The sequence below is a fragment of the Lepidochelys olivacea genome, assembly GCF_965140295.1.
Source record: "Lepidochelys olivacea isolate rLepOli2 genome assembly, chromosome: 1".
Taxonomy (NCBI): Eukaryota; Metazoa; Chordata; order Testudines; family Cheloniidae; genus Lepidochelys; species Lepidochelys olivacea.
The window spans coordinates 73,054,661-73,081,580 of NC_140411.1; positions in this window are offsets into that span (position 1 = coordinate 73,054,661).

The window sequence follows — 26,920 nt, forward strand, 5'->3', positions numbered from 1 at the left end:
AAATTCAAAGAGATGGCACAGTGATCCATATATGCACTAGTCTTAAACCATTAGGAGAGGGGTGTATGTCTTCCACACTGCTCACCTTAGGATGATGCAGCATATTCCTCACTGCACCCCTTGTTTCATGTGTCAAGTACTGTGTGATAACATGGGAGGAGTCCATTCTTCTTAAATTAAATGAAGTGGCTACTCCAGCTGCAGCTTAACGTTCCTAGCCATCTCCCCACAGATTTCCTGGTGCTTCAACTAAACTGTTCCCTTTCCTACTCAGAATCTTCCCACATAGTTCTGTACAAGTTTCTACACACCTAGATACCTCTGCTGGCCAACAGCACAAAGAGAAAGATGTCCCCACTTTTTTTGCCCCCTTTGAGATGGCTTTGGCCCCTGAGGAGAGTGAAGTTGGTATTCTCCCTGAACTGTAATTTCACTTTCTCTCTGGCCCAATGCATGTTTAATTATTTATACACAGTGGATCAGCTTCAACAGGAGAGAATGAGAGAGACCCTCATTATAGTGCCCTATAGTTCAGTGGTTAAGGTGCTCATCTGAGAGAGAGGAAACCCCTGTTTAGATCTCTTTTTCTTATCAGACAGCATCTGCATCAACCAGCATCTCCCATATCCCAAGTGCATTCCCTAACCAATGGTCTGAAGGTTAGAAATGAGGCCACCTCCCCCTCCTCCACTCCCCCGCACCAGCTGTTTTGTGGAATTAGGCCTGTGACACTGCCATTCTTGCAGGAAACAGCTTAGGAATAGGGCTGCAAACTTTATACTGACACAAAACCAAACACACTTGCCCTCCCCCTATCATTCCCCTCCTCTGTGGCCCCGTTCACTCCCTCCCTCCATCCTCCACTCCCTCTGTCACTTGCTCTCCCCATCCTCCCTCACTCACTCATTTTCACCAGGCTAGCTCAGGAGGTTGAGGTACGGGAGGGGGTGAGGGCTCTGGCTGGGGCTGCAAGCTCTGGGGTGGGTCCAGGGATGAGCTGTTTAGAGTGCAGGAGGGACTCCAGGCTGTGGGGTGGAGTATGGGAGCGGGCTCTGGGCTTAAACAGGGGGTTGGGGTGTGGGAGGGGGTACGGGCTCTGAGCTGGGGTGGTGCATATTCTGGGGTAGGGCCAGAAATGAGGGGTTCAGACTGTGTGAGGGGACCCAGGGCTTGGTCAGGGGGTTCGGGTGCAAGAGGGTGAGGGCTCCGGCTGGGGGTGTGGGGTCTGGGTTGGGGCTGAAGATGAGGAGTTTGGGGTGCAGGAGGGGGATCTGGGCTGGGATCGAGGGGTTCGGAAGGCAGGAGGGGGATCAAGACTGAGGCAGGGGTTTGGGGCATGGGAGGGGACAGGGGTGCAGGCTCTGGGAAGCGCTTACCTCAAGCAGCTCCTGGAAACAGAAGCAGGGTATTCCGGTTGAAAACTGGACACCTGGCAACCCTACTTAGTCTGTGGATCCCAAGCAGAGGGAGGTGACTTCTTGCATCTCAGACCCCTTCTCATCAGCACCCCCTCTTATCAGCATTTGCATTGGCTAGCTTAGGTGGCTTCCTGCTAGAGGGCTGGCTTTTGTGGATCCCATTCTCAGATGTTATCTCTCCCCTTGCATTGTATAGGTAGCCCTGTCCCCTAACTCAAGGTTTATGAATTCTGCTGGGTGGCTGGGTGCCTAACAGTTAGGCTTTGCAACACCCAAATTTCTTTGTCGATCTGTGTTTTAGTCCCTCTGTGCCTCAGTTCTCCATCTGTAAAAAGAGGATGATGTATTTCCCTATCTCACAGAGGTGTTGTGGGGAAAAATATATTAAGGATTGTGTGTCATTAGGGTACTGGGGCCTATATAAGTACCTTAGACATAGAACATACCCAACTCTAAATTCTTTACAAGGGTAGCTTATTAATTACATTATTATTATTCACAATTCTTAAGTAGAAGGTACTTTTTTAGATTGTAATACTCTGGTTTTATGAAAAACATATTTAGAAATCTTAAATATATGATGAAGATGAAGTACCTCTCACATTTCATTATTATAAAATCATAAGATGGAGTGGATGGTATTGCTAGAAAAAATATAATGTGTGAAGCTAAAAAGCATTTCTTGTCTCAAATAGAAACAAAACTAAAGATCTTTTTTCCTGTGAGATTAAAAAAAAAAATAGTGCTCAGACCAGACATTCCAAGATGCTTCTTGGAAAAGAATCAGTCTTTATAATATTATTATAAACCTTTGAAAAAGTGATCTTATAGAGGGTTGGATGAAAAAATCTTGATTATATTGTTGTGTATGTGACCCACAGATACCCAGCTGTGTCATAGATTCACGGATTCCAAGGGCAGAAGGGACCATTATGATCTTAGAGTCTGACCTCCTGTATAGCACAGGCCACAGAATTCCCCCTCCCAATTCCCAGAGCAGGAAAAAAAAAAATCTTGCCTTAAAAATTGTCGGTGATTGACCCACCATGACTCTTGTTTAACTGTTCCAATGGTAAATTACCCTCATTGTCAAAAAATAAATAAATAATTATGCCTTATTTCCAATCTGAATTGTCAACATGAGTACCAATGAAAATGGATTGAGTTCCTACCAAATTATAAATAGAAAGTAAGTATTTTCCATATATGCCGTTGGTGTCTATCTGACGTGCTACCATGATCTCTTCTATTATGTTTTTTAAATAGTTTTTTCAAAGCCTGGTGTTTGACTGTACTAAGTGGCAGGGTATGTAGTTAAAAGTGGTAACCTATAGCTTAATCCTACAAATGGATGCACCTGGGCACCCAGCTGCCTACATGCAACTCAGTACGACATTGGAACATTCATCAGTTCCCATTACAAAGACTATTGGTCAGAGATAAGTGTTGCTGGCATTCCATAACATCACCCTTTTTGTATGCAGGAACATCGTATGTACCAATTTATTGACATTAGTCAATGTGACATCTCTAATTTCAAGATGAGGAAAAGAAAAATCACAATATAGATATATAGATAGATACACAGATATATATAACACTCTTGCAGAGGGAGTAACAATGAGAATCATTTTGATAATTTACATAACTGACTCCAATGGACATATTTATCCCTCATGTGACTCCACTGGCTTCAGTGGAGTCACTCCCAGGACTAATTTTGCCCATTGTACCATTGGAACATCTGTGTCTTGTAGTTATTTGAGTTCCTTAGAAATTATCTCAGACATGCAGAATTGTTTTGCACACCAGGCAGCTTCAGGACTAAAGAGAACAGTTTGTTTTTATAGTCTATTTATTTATTCAAACTATTGTTTGTCTAATTATGACTTAATTATTATTCTTGGAATAAATGAACACTGTGTATATTATATCCCAGCCCATGGAGCTTTATATATCTATAAAGTTGCAAACAAACAACATTTACACATAACACAATTAAACATAACACAGCTTCACTGTTCAAATTATTTGTGCATCTACAGTACATGCTCTCCTGATTGTGTTTACTTGTAAAATATTACCATATAAAATCAAACAATCAGACAATTAAAGTTTACAAATGTGAGAAAAGTATATTACCAACGTGACAATGTAATTTAGTGACAGATATTGCATGGTAACATTACAATGGACCAGAGCCAGCGAATTTATCTGTGCAGATGGTCTCTGCACCTGCAAGCTATTGGAAGGTACCCTTTTTTGAAAGCTATATTTGGATCTCATGAGGCAGCCCTTTCTGAATGCTAATGTGATGCCCAGAAATTCTGGCTTGTAGCAATTATTTGTGTTGTGGTAAAACTTGATTTAGTTTATTTCTTTATAAAATGCAAAATGGCTGCTTGAAAATCTGTGGCTTTATTGTTAACAGAATAAAATATAAAAATGTTGTAAATAGTTTGGGATAATTAAAGGGGATCTGTCAACTCAAAAATAATACGGCTGATCCTCGAGTGCCTTGCACATTGTGTTGTCATTTACACCCGTTCAAAGTGAGTGTAAAGTGGCAGGGGGAACCTGGTCCACAGAGAAGGACAGGTGTATCAAGCACCAAAAGTACAGTTACCATGAGATATCCTGGCATCATTTCAGAATTGAGAGATTTTGGGTTTTCAGCTGGAAACATTTCAGGGGTTGGCTCACAAAACAAAAACTGTTTTGTTGAAAACCCAATTATCTGTTGAAAGACAGTTTTGAAAAAAATTTCAACCACCCCTAGATTCCAATGCATAAGTCTTTGAGGGTATGGCTACTTTGTAATAAAACACTCTCAGTTGGCCCTTGTCAGCTGGCTTGGGCTGAGGGGCTGTAAAATTGCAGCGTAGACATTCTGTCTGGCCCGGCTCTCACAGGGTCTCAGAGCTCAGGTACAATTTGGGCCTCAATGTCTACACTGCAATTTTACAGCCCCATAGCCCAAGCCCCATGAGCCTGAGTCAGCTGACACAGGCCATCTGAGGGTGTTTAATTGCAATGTAGACATACCCTGAAAGTCCAAACCTATAGAATAGAGATGAGCCAAACTGTTTCAACAAAGTGAAAATGCTTCATTATACAAGGGTAATGGTAAATCTATTGGTAAATTTACCATCAAGTGGTAAATCATCTATTGTACTATGACACTGGTTTTTATTCATACAAGAAATACTGTTATTTCCCTATTTCTTGAAGAAAAAATGTTTTTCAAGAACTAGTATCATCTTAAACTGCAGCTCTTCAGGACAGGGATTGTATCTTTATATATGTTGAGCTCCTAACATAAAAAGGCCTCGTTCCTGACTGAGGCCCCCTCAACACTACTGTGTTACATATAGTAAAGAAAAGGAAGACAATTCTGCAGCTGATGTAGCCAAAACTGGGAGCAGACATGAGTTGGAGCAGTCTTTAGGATGCTCATTACACACAATACCCTCAAGATAGGGGAACACAAAAACAAGCTTCATGCAATCTTTCCACTTTTCCTGCTCACCAATGTTGTGGGTGAGATAATATCTATTGGATCAACTTCTGTTGGTAAAAAGACAAGTGTTTGAGTTTACACAGAGCTCTTTTTCAAATCTGTAAACTCAAAAGCTTGTCTCCTTCACCAACAGAAGTTGGTCCAATCAAAGATGTTAACTTACCTACCCTGTCTTGTTAATATCCTGGGACCAACACAACTACAACTATACTTCAAATATTCATTGGTAGTTATTATAACCTTTTTCTTTTCCATTTATTTTTTTTACTCACTTTGCATTTTTTATAGAATGAAGATTACTAAACTGCTTACAGAGTAGCAGCAGTGTTAGTCTGTATCCGCAAAAAGAAAAGGAGTACTTGTGGCACCTTAGAGACGAACAAATTTATTTGAGCATAAGCTTTCGTGAGCTACAGCTCACTTCATAGGATGCATTCAGTGGAAAATACAGTGGGGAGATTTATATACACAGAGAACATGAAACAGTGGGTTTTACCTTACAGACTGTAACGAGAGTGATCAGGTAAGGTGAACTATTACTAGCAGGAGAGCAGAGGGTAGGGGGGGACACCTTTTGTAGTGATAATCAAGGTGGGCCATTTCCAGCAGTTGACAAGAACGTCTGAGGAACAGCGGGGGGGTGGGGGTGGCGGGGGGATGGAATAAACTGCGGAAATAGTTTTACTTTGTGCTCATCCTGGGAATATTAATATAAGTGAGAAATATTAAATAAGTATTGGGCAGAAATCTTTACTGGTATCACTCTATTGACTTCAATAGGCCTCCCTGATCAGAAAATGTGTCCCTTGAATTTCAATGAGATTATTACAAGATTACAAAGATTTTTTTTTTCACCATAAGAATGGCAGTCATAATACTGACACCTGCTTCTACCCAAAATAACCTAATCAAGGGAAAAAAAGACAACCCTACAACCACAAAAGGAAAGAAAAACAAACAGAAAACCTTGAAACTAATCAGCCTAACGAATGCAAAACAAAACAGGTAATTTAAAAACAAACAAAAAACAAAACCTTACGATGCGCAGAGTTACCCCCCAAAAGATGTGCCATCAACACCACATAATCCGCTAGGGAATTCACTATTGCAGTAGAATTGAATGTGGAACTCCTTAGATTCTACAGTGATAAATGTTAGTGTAAAGCCTTTAGATACATATGTAGTTTTACTTTGGGAATGGAACACTCTACTGCTTTTATTGATATTTTATTGGGAGGGAGAATAATGCAGTGAAAACCAGACTAGTTGGGTTCCTGTTTCTTATACAGGAGCACGCCAATTATATGCCAAGAAGTTTCCTATAATAAGCAAATGATTCATATAAGAAAGTCGCATAGGTAAGTGAGGAAAATGAAGGAATTAAGAGCATTATTTTTATAACTGTCATGTGCACTTCGGTTTACTTGTGTGATATTCGTGGCAGATATGATGAACAAAGGTTTTGCTGAGACTGTCATACTTAATGTTGTGAATGTTATCTGTATATCTGTAGCCCTTGAAAACATAAAAACGTCAAAGCCTATTATATTGAGCTGGGCAAGACAATATAGGCCCAGAGAATATGATTAGCCCTTTGTATCAACACAGGTGATATGTCCCTGGCTCACAGCAGAGGCAGGGGAAGCTACGCCTCTCACCTGAAGCAACACCTGAGGAATGCATTTGAAAGTGATGAAAAGGGGTCTAAAGGGCAGTGTGTCCTGTGTACTTTGCTAGACACTAAAAGATCATAGACTGAATAGAGACACTGGATTTATGACGTCTGAATCTATAACCACTAACAACTCCCCCCCACACACACACAACCTGCCTTTCTCCCCTCCTTCTTCCTTCCTCCCTGTTACTGGAGGGACATTAGGGGCCCAAATACCTTGAATGATCCCTTGAAATATGTGTTAACTACTTGTGCTAAACAATCTTTTCCACTTGTATTTAGCTGTGACGCTCTGAGTGTGTTTCCCAGACTGGAAGAAGAGCTCTGTGTAAGCTCAAAAGCTTGTCTGTCTCACCAACAGAAGTTGGTCAAATCAAAAATATGACTTCATCCACTTTGTCTCTCTAACAAGCAATATGGTCTATGATGGCGGTGAGGGGAAGGAGGAGGAAGGAGTTCTGCGTGGGTGGCTGGATCAGATAAAAAGGAGAAGAAAAATGGTGAATCTAACAAGCTTTGTGCCAAACTTAGTCTTAATAGTTTTTATTGTGTATTACAGTGGTCTCCCCTGCCCTCTATTTTGACTGTTTAGAATGCACTCACTTCAGGGCAAAAGCTGTGAGGAGTTCGACACATTTTTGTCTGTGAAGAGTCCAACACACTTTTGGGTACTTGGTAAATAATAATAAATAATAATAATCAGATTTTTTTGCAATTGAAGCAGTGCAATTATCTAATCTATCTATCTATCACATTGATCAGGTTGCAGGCCATTGCACTGCTTCAGGTATTGCTATATTGCTAACACACCCAGCTTGTCATCTGGATCTCTTTTAATGACTAAACCTATTTTTCACCTGGCAGTGAAGGAATTGGTCTCATCTTATTAAACATGTATGGACAAAGCATCAGGACAAAGTGTGGCTGTTTTGTACTGCAACACCAGTGGATTCTGGTCCTATGGCCAGTGTAATCAGTCTTGAGATTATCACCCTAGTGCAAGAGGATCCTGACATGGCACAGAGTTGTTTAGGCTCCTATGCCATCTCCCTAGAGCAGCCTATGTAATTTACAGCATCTATTCTCATGAGGCCAGGCCCTGCACAGAGAAGTCTCAGAACTGGAAGACTGCAATGATGAGCATTACACCCACTTTTGCACCTGGCCCTGCTTTAACTTGTGCTATGTGCTCCTGAGGAATAATTGAGAATTTGGCCCATAAGGTACAGATTCTGGTCTGGTTTTTGTATCTGTGATAAATTGTTATCAAACACATTAGTGCAGAACCTCTTAGAACATTTTCTTTTCCCTAACTGTTATACATGAAGTTGTGGAGCTGGAAATAGACAATATGCATATTTTAAAAATTTTCTTTTCATTTTAAAGATTCTACCACTCAGAGGTCATCCCCAGTCAGAATAGAGAATACTGGTAGAACTGATATCTCTCAAATGAAAAGTTGAATGTGCCACCACTGTAAGCTTATGGAAAAACTAAAAAACAACAAACAAAAAACCTACTTTGTCTTTACGATTGGCCAAAAATTGTTAATAACGTGTTAGATTACGATCCCTTGTCTAGAGAAGCACTACGACCTGTGGCCTGAACCAAAGCCCACTGAAGTCAGTGGAAACACTTTGTATCCAGTTCCCAATATTGTGAGGCACTCTCAAGCCTCATTGAAGATAATGGTAGTGTAAGTGACTCAGCACATCCCAAAATCCCCTCAGCATCTTATATATGTACACCTAATGTAGTATATGGGCTGCAGCTAGCAATACTTTGGGATCCAGGTAAGCAGAAATTGCAGATATTTTAATGTTTCTTTTTTATTTATCTATTACCGATTTGATTTGACATTTGATTTGTTTTGCTACCCACTTTTGAGCTAGATCCTGCACCACCGAGGTCAGTGGGAGTTTGGCTATTAACTTTAGTGAGAATTGGATCAGACACCTAATGTATTCTGATATCCTCAAGCTTTACAAACAAACCACCAAAAAATCATCCACAATTCACACCAGTTATTAGCACTGAGTGTTGTGTGTGCAATAATAAATGGGAATAAAAGGTGGAAAAGATGAAAACAATGGAAAGAAAAAGTCTGATTTGGGAAATACAAGTTAAAAACTCATCTATGTATTTTAAGTCTAACCATAGGGAAAATACATTTAGATACAATTAATTTTTTATAATGACATTTCAAACAAGTTGGGGCATTGGAGTTTATCTTCATAATTGACTGAGGTACTGTTTAATTGGACCCAATCTGAATTTGTCATGCATTTTAATTGTTCCATTTATTTCAGCCTATTTGTCAGTGGCCTTCCACCAAAGACAGTGAAAAGATCTTAGTTCTGACTTCAAACTCTATAATTTACACTGCCACTCCTTGAAGTGTAAAAATAAAGACATTTTGGCAGAGCAAAGATAACAAAATCAATTTAAACATATTGATCTGTATTTCAAATAAATATACAAAAATGAATGAGTTTCTTAAGGTTTTATACTATGCATAGTTGAAGATCAAAGGATGGCAGTACTTTTTTAATACTTATGATCATATTTAAAGGAATCTAACAGGTAACTTGGAATACAATCTGCTGACTTTGTCTACAAGCTTGATGTATAGAATTAAAATGTGTTCATCTTTTTCCCTCATGCCCTGTATTATATATGCATGATTGTGTGTGAGGCTTCCATATGTTTAAGGCCTTTGTTATGTTACACAGAAATTGATAGTTATTGGGAAGTAGGTAGAAAAAGTTGCTAATATATAGGCCAGTTTGTTAGCCTGGGATAGAATTTTGGGTTTGACTTTGTGATACTCTTATACTAAAATGTGTAAACAAGGGACTAAAACATTGTGATGTTGCTTTTGCCTAGTCAGATGGATTTGTTAGTACAATGGGACTAGATAAGAGCAATTAAAGTGTTACTCAGAGCACACTTTAAGATTGCCTCAACCTCTATCTCAAGGCAAAGTCAAGCAACCAGTTGGGAGGTACAAAGGGGCTTGTGGGGGAAGGTATAAAACACTAAAAGACCAAAGACATGCCCATCCCTGACCAGAGCACAGCCTGACTCCTTACCCCTCCCAAGGGGTACAAAAGGGGTGGGATGAAGACCCCAGACCCAAAATGGAACATGACTCTAAGTTGTAAGGGGTGGGACTGTGGGTGTGCATTGCAGGTATATTTGGGCCTGCTAAGAAGGAGGAGGTGGGGAAATGGAAAATGGGGAATGGGGAATGGGAAATGAGAATGGGGACACAGGCAAGGCTCTGCAGCATCAGAGCTGGGAAGGGGGATATGGGGTAAATGCTCTGCAGTGTCAGAGCTGGGAGTGTAAAACTGGAAAACAGACTCTGCTGGTGGGTAGAACTATGGATATGTTTGCTTGGAACTAATCCCAAAAAACATTGCATTGGCTGCACTTTGGACTTCTGGTCTTCTGCTTTCTGTCTGCATGACAGGAAACAGGGGAAGGGAAAGCCTTCTAGCAAAAATGTGCTACAGCACGCCTTAAAGTTCTCTTTCTCCTCACATTAGAGGTAATGGGAATTTTGCCATTAACTTCAAGGTGATTTCATTTAAATCTTAATTCAGTTTAAAAATTATGTAAAATGTGATATATTTTAAAAATAAGGGATGTTCTCATCAGGGCAGGATGTGTATATTTGTATGTGCGCCTGTTAAGTTTAATCAAAGATTAGAAACAAAAAAATCATGGAAATTAATTTAACTTATATTGTCATTATGCTGTCCTGTTGAACTATTGCAAATTGTTTGTGATGGTTTGAGTAATTTACAAACACTTTATTTTATTTTCTTCAAAGAATCAGCTTTAATTTAAAACATATATGTAATACAAATCACATTTTTTTCCACTGAAAATTAGGTAGGAGAGAAAAGGAAAAGAACCACAAACACACTGCCTGACTATATTATCCATCCTCCGTACCACTCCTTATAGCTCAAGCAAAGTGGGTCTGGCAGGCATGAAATGTCAACACACACTGTGAGCCAGAAATCTCTGACTGTAGGACAGTCCCTTTGAGGACCATTGCAACTGGGCATTAATTTAGATAATCTTTGTGATCATTCTAAATTGTGCCAGGGGCCAGAGGAGCCCCTAGAACAGTGGTTCTCAACTGTGGTCCACCGCTTCTTCAGGGAAAGCCCCCAGCAGGCCGGGCCGGTTTGTTTACCTGCAGCGTCTGCAGGTTCGGCCGGTCGCAGCTCCCACTGGCTGTGGTTTGCCACTCCAGGCCAACGGGGGCTGCGGGATGTGGCGCGGGTCGAGGGATGTGCTGTCTGCCGCGTCCCGCAGCCCCCACTGGCCTGGAGCGGTGAACTGCAGCCTGTGGGAGCTGTGACCAGCCAAACCTGCGGACGCAGCAGGTAAACAAACCAGCCTGGCCCACCAGGGGATTTCCCTGAAGAAGCGGTGGACCACAGTTGACAACCACTGCCCTAGAAGCTCCGACAGCTAGGAGACCTCAAAGGTGGTTTAAAAATGTCTTCACTTCCACACCAATAGCTACACCAAACTGAACTCTGGTGCAACTGAGGTCTGACCAGTGAGTTGCATAGTCGATGCAAAATGCTATTGCTACCCCTGGGGTAAGTGAGTGGAGAATTCTGATTTGTACACCAAATTTTCATTCACTTTGTAATGGTGTCAATTACTAATGTCCACAATGTGTGACTGAGTCTGTACCAACAGCCACCTCAAACTAAAACTGTTCAGGACAAGCAGACAGATAGAAAGACTCCTTAGACATGTAAATATGGGGCATGCCAAAAAAAAAACAACACTCATAGTAATAACTAGCTACAAACAGAACACTATTTGTTATTTGTTGTATGCCAGTGGAATCCTTGCAGCGCTACAGAATGCAGAAAAAGATTTGGTCCCTACCCCAATTTGCTTATAATACAGACATAGATCAACTCATACTTGGCTTTGTATTTGTTTGATTTGTTTTTTTAGAAATGAAAGAAAATTACCCCTTTCTGTATACTGAAATAAATTTATATAAACTATTCACTGCCGTGTTTTGAAAAATCTTATTTTAATTTTACTGCCATAATTCCATGCTCCTTCTCTTCAGTTTAAATATAGTCAATAGTCCTCTATAAAACTCTTTGAATGCAGTTATTTAAATTGCTCATTTCTATTTCCTGACTTGTCAGTATGTTGCTAATGTAATTACAGGTATTTGTCTTCGTAAAGCATACATAGTAATGTTAATATGTTTAACTGAAAACAGCAAAGAAAAGAATATTACATCTGTAAGGTATATGTAACTATGAAAATGATATAAAAGGGAAGAGAGAGAAAGAACACACAATCATTGCCACTGTGACATTTTTATTCCACTACTCAGCAAAACCTGTTGTAAATAATCAAAGGCTAGGTTGTACATACTGTCAAAGTTTGACTCAGACTCACAATTTATCAGACCACTCTGTTTTATTAGCAAAGCTGCTCTGCTAATACACTTAGAAGTGAGCCCCCCGAGTGGGGCTTGTGTCTTTTAATTTATACAGTTTTTTGGAGAACAAGTTAGAGAGAAGTTACAGACAAAAGAAGAAAAAGATTTTAGTCACCACCCTTTGAGATCCCTGATACCAGTCATGTATCTTCAATTACCTGCCACCCTTAACAATGTCCTTTAACAGCTTCCAGTTAACTTAACGAATTACCCTTCACACCTTCCATTCTGATGCCTGCTTCTTAGACGTGCTGGCTCTATCTTAATTGCTTCTCCATTCAAAAGCTAACTGTCCCTACAGTGTGCTCCCTCAGATACTTTGTAACATGTTTTGGCATGCCCTCTCATATACAATGTATCCAGCTTGTCCCCTTATACAATGTTATACTTCCACAATACTACACACAGTTTATAGAGAAGGCTGGTGTCAAGGTTCCTCCCCCACTCTGAACTCTAGGGTACAGATGTGGGGACCTGCATGGAAAACCTCCTAAGCTTATCTTTACCAGCTTAGGTCAAAACTTCCCCAAGGTACAAAATATTCCACCCTTTGTCCTTGGATTGGCCGCTACCACCACCAAACTAATACTGGTTACTGGGGAAGAGCTGTTTGGACGCGTCTTTCCCCCCAAAATACTTCCCAAAACCTTGCACCCCACTTCCTGGACAAGGTTTGGTAAAAAGCCTCATCAATTTGCCTAGGTGACTACAGACCCAGACCCTTGGATCTTAAGAACAATGAACAATCCTCCCAACACTTGCACCCCTCCCCTTTCCTGGGAAATGTTGGATAAAAAGCCTCACCAATTTGCATAGGTGACCACAGACCCAAACCCTTGGATCTGAGAACAATGAAAAAGCATTCAGTTTTCTTACAAGAAGACTTTTAATAAAAATAGAAGTAAATAGAAATAAAGAAATCCCCCCTGTAAAATCAGGATGGTAGATATCTTACAGGTAATTAGATTCAAAAACATAGAGAACCCCTCTAGGCAAAACCTTAAGTTACAAAAAAGATACACAGACAGAAATAGTTATTCTATTCAGCACAATTCTTTTCTCAGCCATTTAAAGAAATCATAATCTAACACATACCTAGCTAGATTACTTACTAAAAGTTCTAAGACTCCATTCCTGGTCTATCCCCGACAAAGACAGACTATAGACAGACCCACAGACCCTTTGTTTCTCTCCCTCCTCCCAGCTTTTGAAAGTATCTTGTCTCCTCATTGGTCATTTTGGTCAGGTGCCAGCGAGGTTACCTTTAGCTTCTTAACCCTTTACAGGTGAGAGGAGCTTTCCCCTGGCCTGGAGGGATTTCCAAGGGGTTTACCCTTCCCTTTATATTTATGACAGCTGGTGTAGAGCCTCTCAGTCCCAGAAGGGAGACTGGGGATACCTTTTGCTTTGAGGAGGCTGAATACCTCCTAGACCTGTCAAGTATATGTCCTGGCCATGCCCAATACTGCATCCCTTTGTGACATGCAGTTTACTACCTGCAGCGTAGACAGCCAGTGATCTGACCAATGCACAGTGGGGACAGAGCCATAGTCCTGCTAAACATCCTTAGCCTCTTCAGATCCTCATGTTTCTCTGGAGAATAGCACCTGAATTTCTCAGGATTGTTCTTGCTCAAACTTTTAAAAACAAAACATCTTCATGCAGAGACCAAGCCCGAACAATTTAAACCAAAAGGCTGAAAATTTCAGCAAGTGTTGATGAGAGATGGTTCAGTATTTTTTCCCCTTTTTAACTAAAGAATTCAGTGAAAACTAAACTGAGTCCAGCTCTGGACCCCACACTTTAAAAATGATTTTGACAAATTGAAAAAGGTTAAAAAATAAATACTAGAAGTCATAGCCTGTAAAACCTTATAATGAGAGACTTAAGAAGTTACTCTAGTTCTGATAGATAGATTTTGAATCTATCAGAAAAAGATATAATGCAATTCAGTTGTTGAAATTCAGATTAGAAATCATGCTCATGTTTTGTTTTGTTTTTTTATTAAATGCGAGTAATTATCATGTGAATAAGTTACCAAGAGATGTGAAGTCTTTAACTGGAGCTGAATATTATTCTAAAAAAATATGCTATAACTCAAAAAGTAGTTATGGGTTTGATGCAGAAATAACTGGTCTATACCAGAGGTCACCCTATGTAATCATAATGGTCCCGTCTGGCCTAAGAAATCTATGCATCTATAAATCATAATTTTTCTTTGAAATGTTTCAAGGTTTATATACATAGAATTATAGGTTATATATATATATATATATATATATATATATATATATATATATATATAGGTTTGCAATAAGATGATTTTTTTTTATGAAAACAGATCTTTTTCTTTTCCATAAAAAATTCCATTTAGTTGAAAATTCATTTTCCATCAGAAAAAAAAAGTGGGCAATTTTTTTCCTACTACCTCTAGGGAAGATACTGAAAATGGAATTCATTATGCATCTTATTTATAGCTGTCACTATCATATCTCCTATAGGAAATTGAGCCTCAGCCAACTGAGAACTAATGTACATCCAATATACAGTATATAGGCTAATGTGCAGATCAGTTTACTAGTAGTGAAGAATTGCATATGTGTTTAAGAAATGCATGATACAAAAAGATATAGAAAATCCTAAGATTTCCCAGATCATAATTTTTAAATAACACTAGATATAAATGTTGATTTAATTAATGATAATAAATCTACAGGTACACTTACATTTGTGTCCTGAATTATAATTAATCACTCCGCCTGTCCATGTATAATGATCCCATCTTCATTCTTTCACAGACATTATGCATCTCTCATTGCAACTGTTTATTATGAATGATATTCTTCTGCTTAGAAATGTGAATTGTTCAGTTCTGTGGGATTCTAGCAGAGATGTTTGTTTGTACATCCCTAGTAGACAACATTGTTGAAATAAATATTGTAGGTTGAATCTTTGAAGTAAAGATTTCAGGACTGCAGCTTCTTCACTTTTGGTTCAGCCTATACTTCAAATAAGGTCTTCAAATTTGGATACTTATCTAATGCTTAAGAAAGTTATCCAAATCTTTGAGACTCACCCCTCCCCCCCCCCCCCCATGACACAAATGAATGGTAATATTTGACATTGATAAACCACTAGTCTTTTGTAGGAAAGCAGAAAAGGTGACTATATTTTTATCACCTACCTCTGATATAAGACAAAGCCTGGCTGAAGTCTGGCTTTCTCTCATTTTGGACAGAAGATCTTGCTCCCACTGAAGTAAATGCAAATCTTTCCATTGAATTCAGAACGAGTTAAATGAAGGCCTTAGTTTATTTAATATCCCAAGGGGGCAGAATGGGAATTGACTTTAATTAGAGCTTGGACATTTTAAAAATAAATAAATACATTGTAAAGACATTTTTCATCCAGATATTTTCCCCTGTGATTGAGCCATATCTCCAGTCAAGACAAGACTTAATTTAATTTGTACACGTTATAAGTCTACCGTTGTTTTGGCCAAAGATATTGGTAGGAATGGGCTTATAGATAATTTGATTGGACAACTGTTTTGGAATATATGAATTTATTTCTAGAAAATCTTCTGTGTAGTAATCTCCTATCATCCCTGCTTACGTATAACTGACATCAATCCATCTTTGTTAAAGAAGCAGCAGTGATGCTTGAAGCCAGTCACCTACTAGAAGAAGCAGATGCTGTTGACTTCTGCAGTGTAAACCATGGTAATTTTCTCCTTCCCTACCTTCTTCTCCTAAACTGAAGCTGTATCACATTGCCTATGGACAATAAGAGGAGGCATAACATCCAAGTAAATCCTACATGTGATTTAGACTATTATGTTTAGGGCTGTGGTTTGACTGTCTCTTCTTTGACAATACCTATACCATACGCGTGAGGGAGAGTGAGGCCCTGAACCACAACAAACTTATGCATTGCAATGCTGTGTTTTGGACACTCAACTTTTAGGTGCTTTGCCACCCAGTGAAATCCATAGCCCTTAGTTACCTGCCCAGGTTACCTAGAGAAATCGTGGGGAGAGTTAGTCACCTAAGAGTGGGACACACAAAAGCCATCATGCTGAGTCAGCCATCTAAGCTAGCCAATAGGAAATGTTGAGGAGAGGGAGGTGGTCTAAGCATCCATTTAATATGCTGCTTACAATATATTATTATTATTATTACTATTGCTATTAATTTAATCATTACTAGTGTTTGCGCTAGTGGGAGGGCATCCCAGAGTATAAGTCTATGCAGTCTATGCACTGAACATTTTGAAACAACATAAGTGGTCTGCAATGGTGTAGAAATAAATATTTGAAATATAGCTATTGTGTACTGACATATAGTAAATGTCTAAAAGGTGTTCAAATGCGCATGTTACTTGTTTAATTGTTGACTATATTTTTTTCCTATCTTAAGTAAGTAAAAGTTAGTTTGCTGTTTCTGTTGCTGTGTAAAAATAGTTTTGAAGTCTCTGCTGTATTCAGGTGTTAGCGAATCTAAAGAAACAGACTAATAAACAATTTTTGGGGGGGTAATTTTAGGTAGCAGGCAAATTTCTAATTCACGAGACGATGTGAGGAAACACAAGGTCTCAATATTGCTTTGGATTCAATGCCAAAAATATCTATATCTGAATCCAAAAGTATCAAATTTGCTAAGGTTTCTTGGATTTCACAGGGCAATAAGTGTCCGATTGAACAGTATTATGCCAAAAAAGCACAAAAAGGCACAAATGCCAAAAGGCACAAAAAATATTGTTATAAAATCTTAAAGATGAAAAACATAAAATGACACAACTAATGTAATACAATAGCTATGAAATTACCAATGCATTGTTCACATTTTTATGTATGGGGCACATTTACTGTTGTATATTTTGATTGAGCCATTATCAAATTGTATCCATAACAGCATTATTTTGAACTCACTGCTATCAGGTACAGTTATTAAAAACTACCCAAAGCCCAAATCCAGCCTCTTTCTCAACTTTTCCATTGTCAAAGACTCCTGACCTCTCTAATAGCAGCTGCGGTTCACAAGTAACAACCACAGCAGGTGTGTCAAGACCATATATACAACCCTGTCATCCCTCATCCTGAGTGCATTCCTTTGGGTTTTGGTGATACTTGTCTCTAAGTCTTCTTGAGTTTGCATGATGCTATTGTGATTACTACCAGGGATTGAATTGGGGGCCACCATAACAAAAACCATGAATCTCTGCAGCTGGGGCTGTAACAGACTCTTATTCTCTATGGATCAGCCATATAAAGGGACCTGTAATAAACACTCACCATTGGGTTAGACTATATAATGTAGGAAATGAGCTATTGTAGATAGAATTGGGGGTGGCCATGTATGATATATCTATCTAGATATTTATACCATGTCCACCACTATGCTATCACTGCATTCTTTATTACATTCATTTCTAGTCCCAAACTCTAGTACAGCATGACCATTTGAGGGAAAAGGGGGAATTGTTGCTTATGTAGATTTGCTGGATTATCTCGAGGCACACACCTAAGGCCACTGTAGTGGGATAATGATGAAGAAGACACTTGCTCAGAGATATCCAGGTCTCTCTGCTGGTTTTGGGCACAGTAGGTACTGGACAAAATTCTCCTGGGTGTGATATAATACCCCTCACCACCGCAGCATAAGCCTTGTATGTGAGGAGTTAATAGAGGAAGAGGCATTTCAATATACATTCCTTAAACAATGTGATAATAGCCTTGGGATATTAATACAGATATATATGAAAAGTTAATTTGCAGAAGTGCAGAGCAATAAAAACAAGGTCTGTCCAAACTCTCTGCATTAATAATGAAAACAGGTATGTCTATGTGATGTGCTTTTTAAGTAATGAGTGTTAGTCATAAATATTTCACAGTTGTGCTTATGAAATATGCCCTAAATTATGTCCTAATGTTAACAAGGATGCCTTATACTTGACAGAACAATGAAGTCCATTAATATTTCAAAGGAGTGTGTCTGACAGATGGAAGCCAAGAAGACACATGCCCCTCTCTGTGTTAGTCTAATACTGCACCCGTCAGGTCTGTGTTTTTTAAGCTTAAGAGGGACAAAGAGCTTTCCTTTCAGTGCCAACATTTACAGCAGATGTCGCAAATATATAGAGGAATTGTTTCAAGGATATTATCTGACAATTACAACTAGGCTATGTAGCCACGTCAAAATTGGGGGAGAGAAATTAAAAGCATACCCAAAAGGGCTTCATCCTACATGGCATCAAGAGGCAGATTTTTAACAGTACTTAGGTCCCTAGAGAAGTAGACAGGCATCTAATGAGATTTTCAAAAGTGCCTAGATACATAATTTCAATTGCAATCAGTACAATTGAAACCAGTGGGAGTTACATATCTAGGTGCTTTTGGAAATCTCATTAGGTGCCTATTTGCCTTTTGGGGGACCTAAATACCTTTTAAAAATTGGCCCTGAGAACCTCCTGCATGGTACTGAGCTACAACGGGAATGCAGTTTGTGGGAATGTCACAGGATGCTGACAACCCATTGGCTTCAAACAGAAACCGATTGCACTCAAGATATTCTCAGCACATTGCTGAATCAATGCTTTAGAGAGTGACTTACCAAAAAAAAAAAAAATGTATATTCTGATAGACTATGAGCAAACTAATGGCATTACATTTGTGACTAGATGAATGAAGTGCAGATAAAATAAAGCTATCACTTGGCTGTCTCTTTTACTATTAACCCTTAACTTACCACACTGTAACATTAAGGCATCTGTAACTCCTGGGCATCTCCTACTTCAATCCTGGGCATCTCCTACACGTCACTAATGAAGAGGTCCACAACATCATCACCCAATGCTCTGGGACATAAGAAGACCTCCTGTTGACCGTGAAGAAGTGCAAGCTGAAGTGGTACGGCCATGTAACAAGAGAATCTGTCCTATCCAAGTTCATCCTCCAAGGGACAGTACAAGGGAAGAAAAGAAGAGGTAGATAGAAGAGATGGACTGACATCATAAAAGAGTGGACAGAAATGGACTTTGCGGAGACTCAAGCACTGACACGCAATCGTCAGAGGTGGAGACAATTGGTTGATTGCTCATCAATGATGGTGCCCCAATGACCAATGCGGTTATGGGAGTGATGATGATGATTGATGATGATGAACATTAAGGAAGTGCAGCAGTCACCATAAAAAAGTTAACAGTTATTTCTTATTTTAAATATAGAAAGATAGTAAGAAATCTCAGAGACCGACATAGCGGTGGGGAAAGGTAAGTGTCACATAGCAGTTAGAATGGGGATGAGGGGAGAAGTGAGAGTGGGGTATATGCCTACCACAGGTGCTGGCTTGCTCTATAACCTTGCACATAGCTCTTTCCCAACTCTCTGCCTTACATTCTACCTCTGTACAACAGGGACAGCGATCCTGTCTCATGTCCCTGGTGGTTGGGAGACTTAGTTCATAGGTGTGGATCAATGTTAAAATTATAAGGGCATCTACTGTGTCATGACAGAGATGCTACTGTTATTGGAAAAGGCAGTCAGTATTGGGAGAGACAAAATTCCACATTGAATAGTCAGTAATGAAATGGACAGCAAAATGGTTTTCTGTTCTATTTGTTGGGAAGAACATTCATAGATTCCTGAATGTTTCAAGTCTCGAAAAAAAATATTACCAAACTAAATATATGCGGTCAAATCCTGGCTTTATTGAAGTCAATAGCAAAACTCCCATTGACTTCAATAGGGCCAGGATTCCACCCCAGGGGTATAGAGAAGTTCGGATATGTTGTATATTCTAGCACAAGCCAGAATCATTATTATCCCTGAGCTGAAACTTTTTTTTCTCTCTCTCTTTAATGGCTCTCAAAGAGCCTAAGGCAGTTATCTGGGTGTAAAAGCTCTTTAAATGCCATTCCATTCCCTTACGAAAATAGCAGCTTTAGCTGTTTTATTGAAAGCCTCTAAGGCAACCACCTCTATTCACCTGGGCCTCCCTCAACCTGAAAATAGCTCTTTGATTTTTATAGTTCTCTCACTGCATTACACTGAGATTGTAGAAGTGGAGTTATAAAAAATGATACTCTTTTCTTTGTATTTCTTAACTCCCCCCCCCCTACTGGCTTCCTTGTGAACTGCTAGAGTTTGTTTTATAAGCCCTTACTTAATAACCCCTTTTCAGTAGTACACTGAATATAACTTATCACTTAGATTCTCCTGCAGACTGTAATAATGCTGAGGAAGTTCACAAGTTCAGGGTAGTGCTTCTTGCTGTTACCAGGGTGCATGCAGCTAGCATGCTTATTTGAAAAGCAGGACTATGAGTGGGCTCAAGTTCCTGCTGTCTCACAAGGATGCAGCTTCAGCATGGGCGCAAGTCCATGAGAAGTGCAAACATTTCCACAAGGTAGAGTCTTCAGTGAAAGCAGAGGTCTTTTTTTTTTTTAAGGTGTTTTACTGAGAGTGCATTCATGAGAAAGAAGACAAGTTTACCTCTTTTTGCTGATACTTGGTCACAAATTGTTTGAAAATTTCAAGAATAAACAACATGCACTGAATCTGCACAGCTTGCATGACATACTCAGTCTTTAAAGAACACTGTCACATTGTATTGTATACTTTGGCATATACACAGTGTTTAAATTGATTACATTTGGGGGAAGATCTTCATCTTTTAAACAGTGGAGTCCTGGGAGAACAATAAAATACTATGAAACTCATATTTTAAAAATCCTAATTTAATAACTATGCAGACGGGCCATGTTGACCCCTGAAAGCTCTTTCTTTGTTTGATAACAAGTCCCAAATACCAAAAGAATAGTGCTTTCATTTTAATGACTCACATGTAAGAAGGTGTTGTGTTTGATAATTACATTCAAGCCCATCAAATAATAGGGATGGAAGCAATGAGAAGAAAGCAGATGGTAAAAAGTATGATGTATGAGCCTGGGACAGATGTCCATCTCAGTCTATGGCTCCAACATGGTACTTGGTAGTTTTTGCAGACTTCTGCCCACAGAACTTTAATGCAATCTGCTGTTTTTCAATTGGCTAGTTTGGAACCCTGGCTTAACCACATTGAATGCAATTGTAAATTGTAACATTGCAGTATGAACAATATTTTGTATCTCAAATCCAGGCAATTTGATTGAATGTAAGCAGTACATCATATCAGCAAAAATGCATTAATAGGAGGGCTGGCAGAAAGCAACTCATCAAAATTCAAGGATTACAGATACACCATGCCACCTATGTTTTATTAATGTGGCACTAAATCCTTTCCCCTGCACCAAGATTAAGTACAAAGGGTAACTTTAGTAGGGTTGGAGGAAAAGGAATCCTCTTCAACAGGCTGGAGAATACCATCTGAGTCACTCAGCAGCCACTATTCCTCTTCTGAAGTCCAAGTTCCCTACAGTCATTCCTTCCCCCAACCCCCCACCAGCCTCCAGAAAGAAGTGTCTGGTAGTCCCACTCCAGTCCCTTCATGATCCAACTCTACCCAGAGCTTTCAAACCACATCCACTTCCCTTTGAATGTGCAGGGGATGCATTCAGACCTAGAGTCCATAGTGTACAGCAGGATCTCAAACATGCGGCCCACGGCCTGCATGCAGCCCGCTGGGCTATTTTCTACTGCCTGCCAGCTCCTCGCGGCCCTCTGCCCTCACACCATTTACCTAGATCAGCTCTGGCCTGGCCCAGCGCGCCTCCAGGTACCTCCTCCGAAGCTCCCATTGGCCATGGTTCCCCATTCCTGGCCAATGGGAGCTTCGGGGGTGGTGCCTGGAGGTGCAGCCAGAGCAACACCCTGCCCTGAGCCCTCTGCCGCACCCTGCACCCCATCTGCCCCCCCTGGGGGCAGGGAGAGGGCAGATTTGGGGTGGGGATTTTGGGGAAGGGTTGGAATGGGGGCACGGAAGGGGTGGGAAGAGGTGGGGCAGGGGCAGGGCCTCATGGAAGGGGTGGAGTGTGGGCGGGGCCGGGGCAGTGGGGTAGAGGGGTCAGTGTTGCAGCCCTCAGGCCAATGTACTAGTCCTCATGTAGCCCTCATGGTCGTTTGAGACCCCCGGTGAACAGGGTGTGCACCCCCTACCCATGATGTCCATATCTGGCCACATCTCAGGAGTAAAACTGCCTCACTCCTGAAGCACCTGTTGCCTCCTGCAAGTGTGAAGGAGTGAGGAGGAAGGAGGAAGCAGTATTTGCCCAGTAGTTATTAATACCAATTTGGCACTTTCAAAGTTCTAGTACTGAGATACATCACTTCCCAAACTGCTTCCATCTGCTACCATGTTGGAACTGAATTATATATTGGCATGTGTTCAGACAACATCAGTGTAGTTTTGTACAGTATCTTTTCTTTACAAGGCTGTTCCAGAAACAGGATAATCTCTTCGGCAGAGAAATGGACAACATAATTCTTATGAAATTTGAGGATTTTTACTTTTCATGTTGAGTTGGAAATTGTACTCATTTATTTTTTGAAAAAAAATTCATTGAAAACTTGACAGAGTTGGACATTTTCCACGTTTTCACAGCAAAGTTAGAAGACATTCAGCCCAGGTTTGGTAAAATTATTCATGGACCTAAGTGAATGCTTTGGTGAACCTAGGACAACTTGTGTGTTTGTAATTGTAACAGCATAGCTAGCCCCTTAAATGAAATTAGACCCTGCTCTTCTACTCCAGTCCAGCTGCATCCCAGTTTGGTGTAATGTGGAGGGCATGGTGACCCCAGGAGTTACAAGAGAGAGACAACCCTGTATCCAAACAGAGAAAAGCTGAGGGTATCCAGAGAAGTAGATAGAGCTCGCAAGAACAACAGAGCTCGGTTGAGAGTTTTAGAGAGGGAATGCCCCTGAAGGAGGGAGTGGTAAGAGTTCCATATTGTCCTCAGAACTAAGAGCCATTGCTGGAGAGGGCTGACAGCAGCAGAGGGAGATGCCTACTGGCTTTCTGAGCTGGAGAGCCCACTGCTATCTCCAGGAAGGAACTGGAACCATAACTAGGAAGGAAACAGGGCACAGAAGCACCCCCTCTAATGGGGCTGGGGCAAGGCATAATGAGGGATGCCGGAGTCATACCTGAGAGCTGGACCACAGTGAGGGATGATGGAATTTACTTGATGTGTTGATGGACTGTTGGGACTTGAAAGACAAAATGTACTGTTTGGACTGTGCTGGGGAATTCTAGATTATGGGTGTGGAACTTTTGTAATAAATTAATCCTAGAAAGAGCTATTAATATATGGAGCGCTTGTGTGGAGTTAGTGGGGTCTAGGGAAGAAAGGGGGAAACTGAGGCAAGAACACCAGTCATGTTGTAGCCTGATGGTGGGGTGTGCCCGAAGAGGGGCCTCCCTATGACATTATGGTGGAGAACAGAAGTATTTTGATCATCCCATGGCAAGAGGGGTGCATACAGCAGGGTGCAGGGTAAGGAGGCTGTCCTCACTGCAGAGATTCTGGATGTGGCTGCCCTATGACCAGGGCCAGCTCTAGGATATTTGCCACCCCAAGCAAAAAAAATTGTGGCCACCTCCACTTTATTTTTGTGCCCCCCAGCCCCGCCCCAACTCCGCCCCTTCCCAACCCCTTCCCCAAATCCCCGGCCCCGCCTCCTCCCAGGGGTGTGCCACATTTCCCCCCCATCGCTTCCTGCGGCTTCCCCCGCCCCGCAACCTCCCTCACCTCCGCTCCGCCTGGTCCCCTTAACACGCTGCCGGTCCTCTTCTCCCCCCTCCCTCTCAGGTGAGGGAGAGGCAGTGCATGCAGGAGAGCAGGCAGAGTGGAGGTGAGCGAGGGTAGGCGGGGACCACAGGATGTAATTGTGGGGGGGTAGAGCTCCCCACCCCCGCTCACCTCCGCTCCACCACCGCCACCTCCCCCGAGTGCGCCGCCATTCGGCTTCTCCTCCCTCTCTCCCTCCCAGGCTTGTCACGCGAAACAGCTGTTTGGCGCTCGGCAAGCCTGGGAAGGAGTGGGGAGAAATGGGGTGACGGCGGCACTCTCAGGGGAGCAGGTGGAGGCAAGCTGGTGTGGCGGGGGCACATTTCTAGGGGCGGCATGGCCAGTTCCGGAATGCCGCCCCTAGGTATGTCCTGCCCCAAGCACCTGCTTGTTTTGCTGGTGCCTAGAGCCAGCCCTGCTCTATGACAGTAATAGCGACTAAAATGAGGCAAATTTCCTCTTTCATCAGATTTCATAGTTTCAGATTACTTTAAGAAAAGTTCTTACACAGATCTAATTATCTGGCTCCTAAAGTCTGATCCTGCCACTATTCTGGAAGAAGTACAATTGAAGATGATAGTTCTGTAGTTTTTTGTGCATACTTAAGCCAAGATCAGGCCATGCAGTTATCCCTTGATTCTTATTAGAATTGATTAATCTTGTATGTTATCAAGATCATATTTTTATGAAGAAACAAATTGCAAACAAAAAGAGCATGGTCTTTGGACATCAGTTTGTTTTTCTACAACAGGATTTTGTTTAAACATACAGCATATTTTCAAAGAAAGCAGCCTCTGCATTATTTTGCACTGCATGCATAATTAACCAGCCAGGTAATTCAAAGCTCAAAATAAATTGGTGGCTTATGTAAAAAAAATAACCAAGGAAAAGGCAAGCACTAATATAGCTTCTCCCAATTTTGCTACATTTTTATAAAAACTTTTTTTAAAGTAGTAGCATATGCCAAGTTTGCAGCAGTTGTTGAAACAAGAAAATATTTTATTGTAATTTTTAAACTATTATTATTATTTATCTCTTATGTGTCTAATCATCTATCTAGACTATCTGAGTTTAAATTTCAGAACGTGTCTTTTTACTTTTTATTCACTGCCTAGGTTTTATACTTTTTATCTCTTCTTGCATCTTTTACACCGAGTCATATTTTTCACATTCTTAGTTTACTTTTTTTCCCCTCTTTCCCACCTTATGTGATGCTCATCATGTGATTTTAGATTATTGTTACATACAATCATGGAAAAGCTATTATAAGAAGGGTGGGCAAACTTTTTGGCCCGAGGGTCACATCGGGGTTGCAAAATGATATGAATGGCCAAGTAGGGAAGTCTGTGCCCCCCAAACATCCTGGCCCCCGCCCTCTATCTGCCCCCTCCCACTTCCCATCCCCTGACTGCCCCCCTCATAACCCTTGACCCATCCAACCCCCTCCTGATCCTTGTCCCCTGACTGCCCCTTCGCGGGACTCCCCACCCCTAACCACCCCCCAGGACCCCACCCCCTATACACCCCCCCACCCTGCTCCCTGTTCCCTGACTGCCCCGAGCCCTATCCACACCCCACCCCCTGACAGGACCCCCAGGACTCCTGACCCATCCAACCCCCCCACTCCTTGACCCTTGACTCCCGGGACCCCAGTCCCTAACTGCCCCCCCACGATCCCACCCCCTATACAACCCCCCCTGCTCCCTGTCTCATGACTGCCCCCCCACCCCCTGAACCTCCACCCTATCCAACTGTCCCTGTTCCCTGACTGCCCCCTGGGACCTCCTGCCCCTTATCCAACCCCCCGCCCCCTTACCAGGCCGCTCAGAGCGGCAGGACAGGCTTATTGGAAAGCCTGGGAGGTGGGCGGGTGCAAGCTGCACTGCCCACATGGCAGCATGGCTGTGGGGGAGGGGGGACAGCGGGGGAGGAGCCAGGTACTAGCCTCCCCAGCCGGGAGCTCAGAGGCCGAGCAGGACGGTCCCGTGGGCCGGATGTGGCCCGCGGGCAGTAGTTTGCCGACCTCTGTGTTAATATATTGGCCCATGTAAACTTAAACTCAGTTTTGGAGTTGGTTAATTTACAAATAAAATAAGGAACATGAGTTTTCTCATATACAATCATAGAATATCAGGATTGGAAGGGACCTCAGGAGATCATCTAGTCCAACCCCCTGCTCAAAGCAGGACCAATCCCCAATTAAATCATCCCAGCCTGGGCTTTGTCAAGCCTGACCTTAAAAACTTCTAAGGAAGGAGATTCTACCACCTCCCTAGGTAATGCATTCCAGTGTTTCACCACCCTCCTAGTGAAAAAGTTTTTTCCTAATATCCAACCTAAACCTCCCCAACTGCAACTTGAGACCATTACTCCTTGTCCTGTCCTCTTCTACCACTGAGAATAGTCTAGAACCATCCTCTCTGGAACCACCTCTCAGGTAGTTGAAAGCAGCTATCAAATCCCCCCTCATTCTTCTCTTCTGCAGACTAATATACATACAATATATACATATACATACGAAAATAATATACATACAAAAATCTCTACAAATAGTCAGACCTTACAAAGTAGCATATAAGGGATCTGTTCCTAAATCCTAACGAAATATAAAAATGAGAATTATGCTTTTATAGGGATTTTTTTATATACAAGATAAATTTTCTTATAAAAGGCAGAATCTAACTGTTTAAGTGTCCATTGTTAAAGCCAATAAGAAAAATGTTTTGTTTTCTTTCTGAACAGCCTGTCTGAATTTTCTTGCAGCATCTTCTCACTATTCAAATATAAAACGTACCAAACCTTACTGTGTGCCACATTCTCAGTTTAAATTGACTGCATTCTTTCCCTAAGCCATTGGACATCATTCAAATAGCTTAATTCGGGAACTAATCCATTAGGCAAATTACTCCTCCCTTGGTTTCAGCCATCCCCTTTATTGTTACAGATTCCCTTATGGGGTATGCTAAAGGAGATCTAAATGGAAACTGTTTGTTCTGGCAGCCCAGTCCGCAACTGATGTGAATCAGTTTAGCTTCAGTGGAGCAACACCAATTCACACCAACTGAGGATTTGGCCCAGGA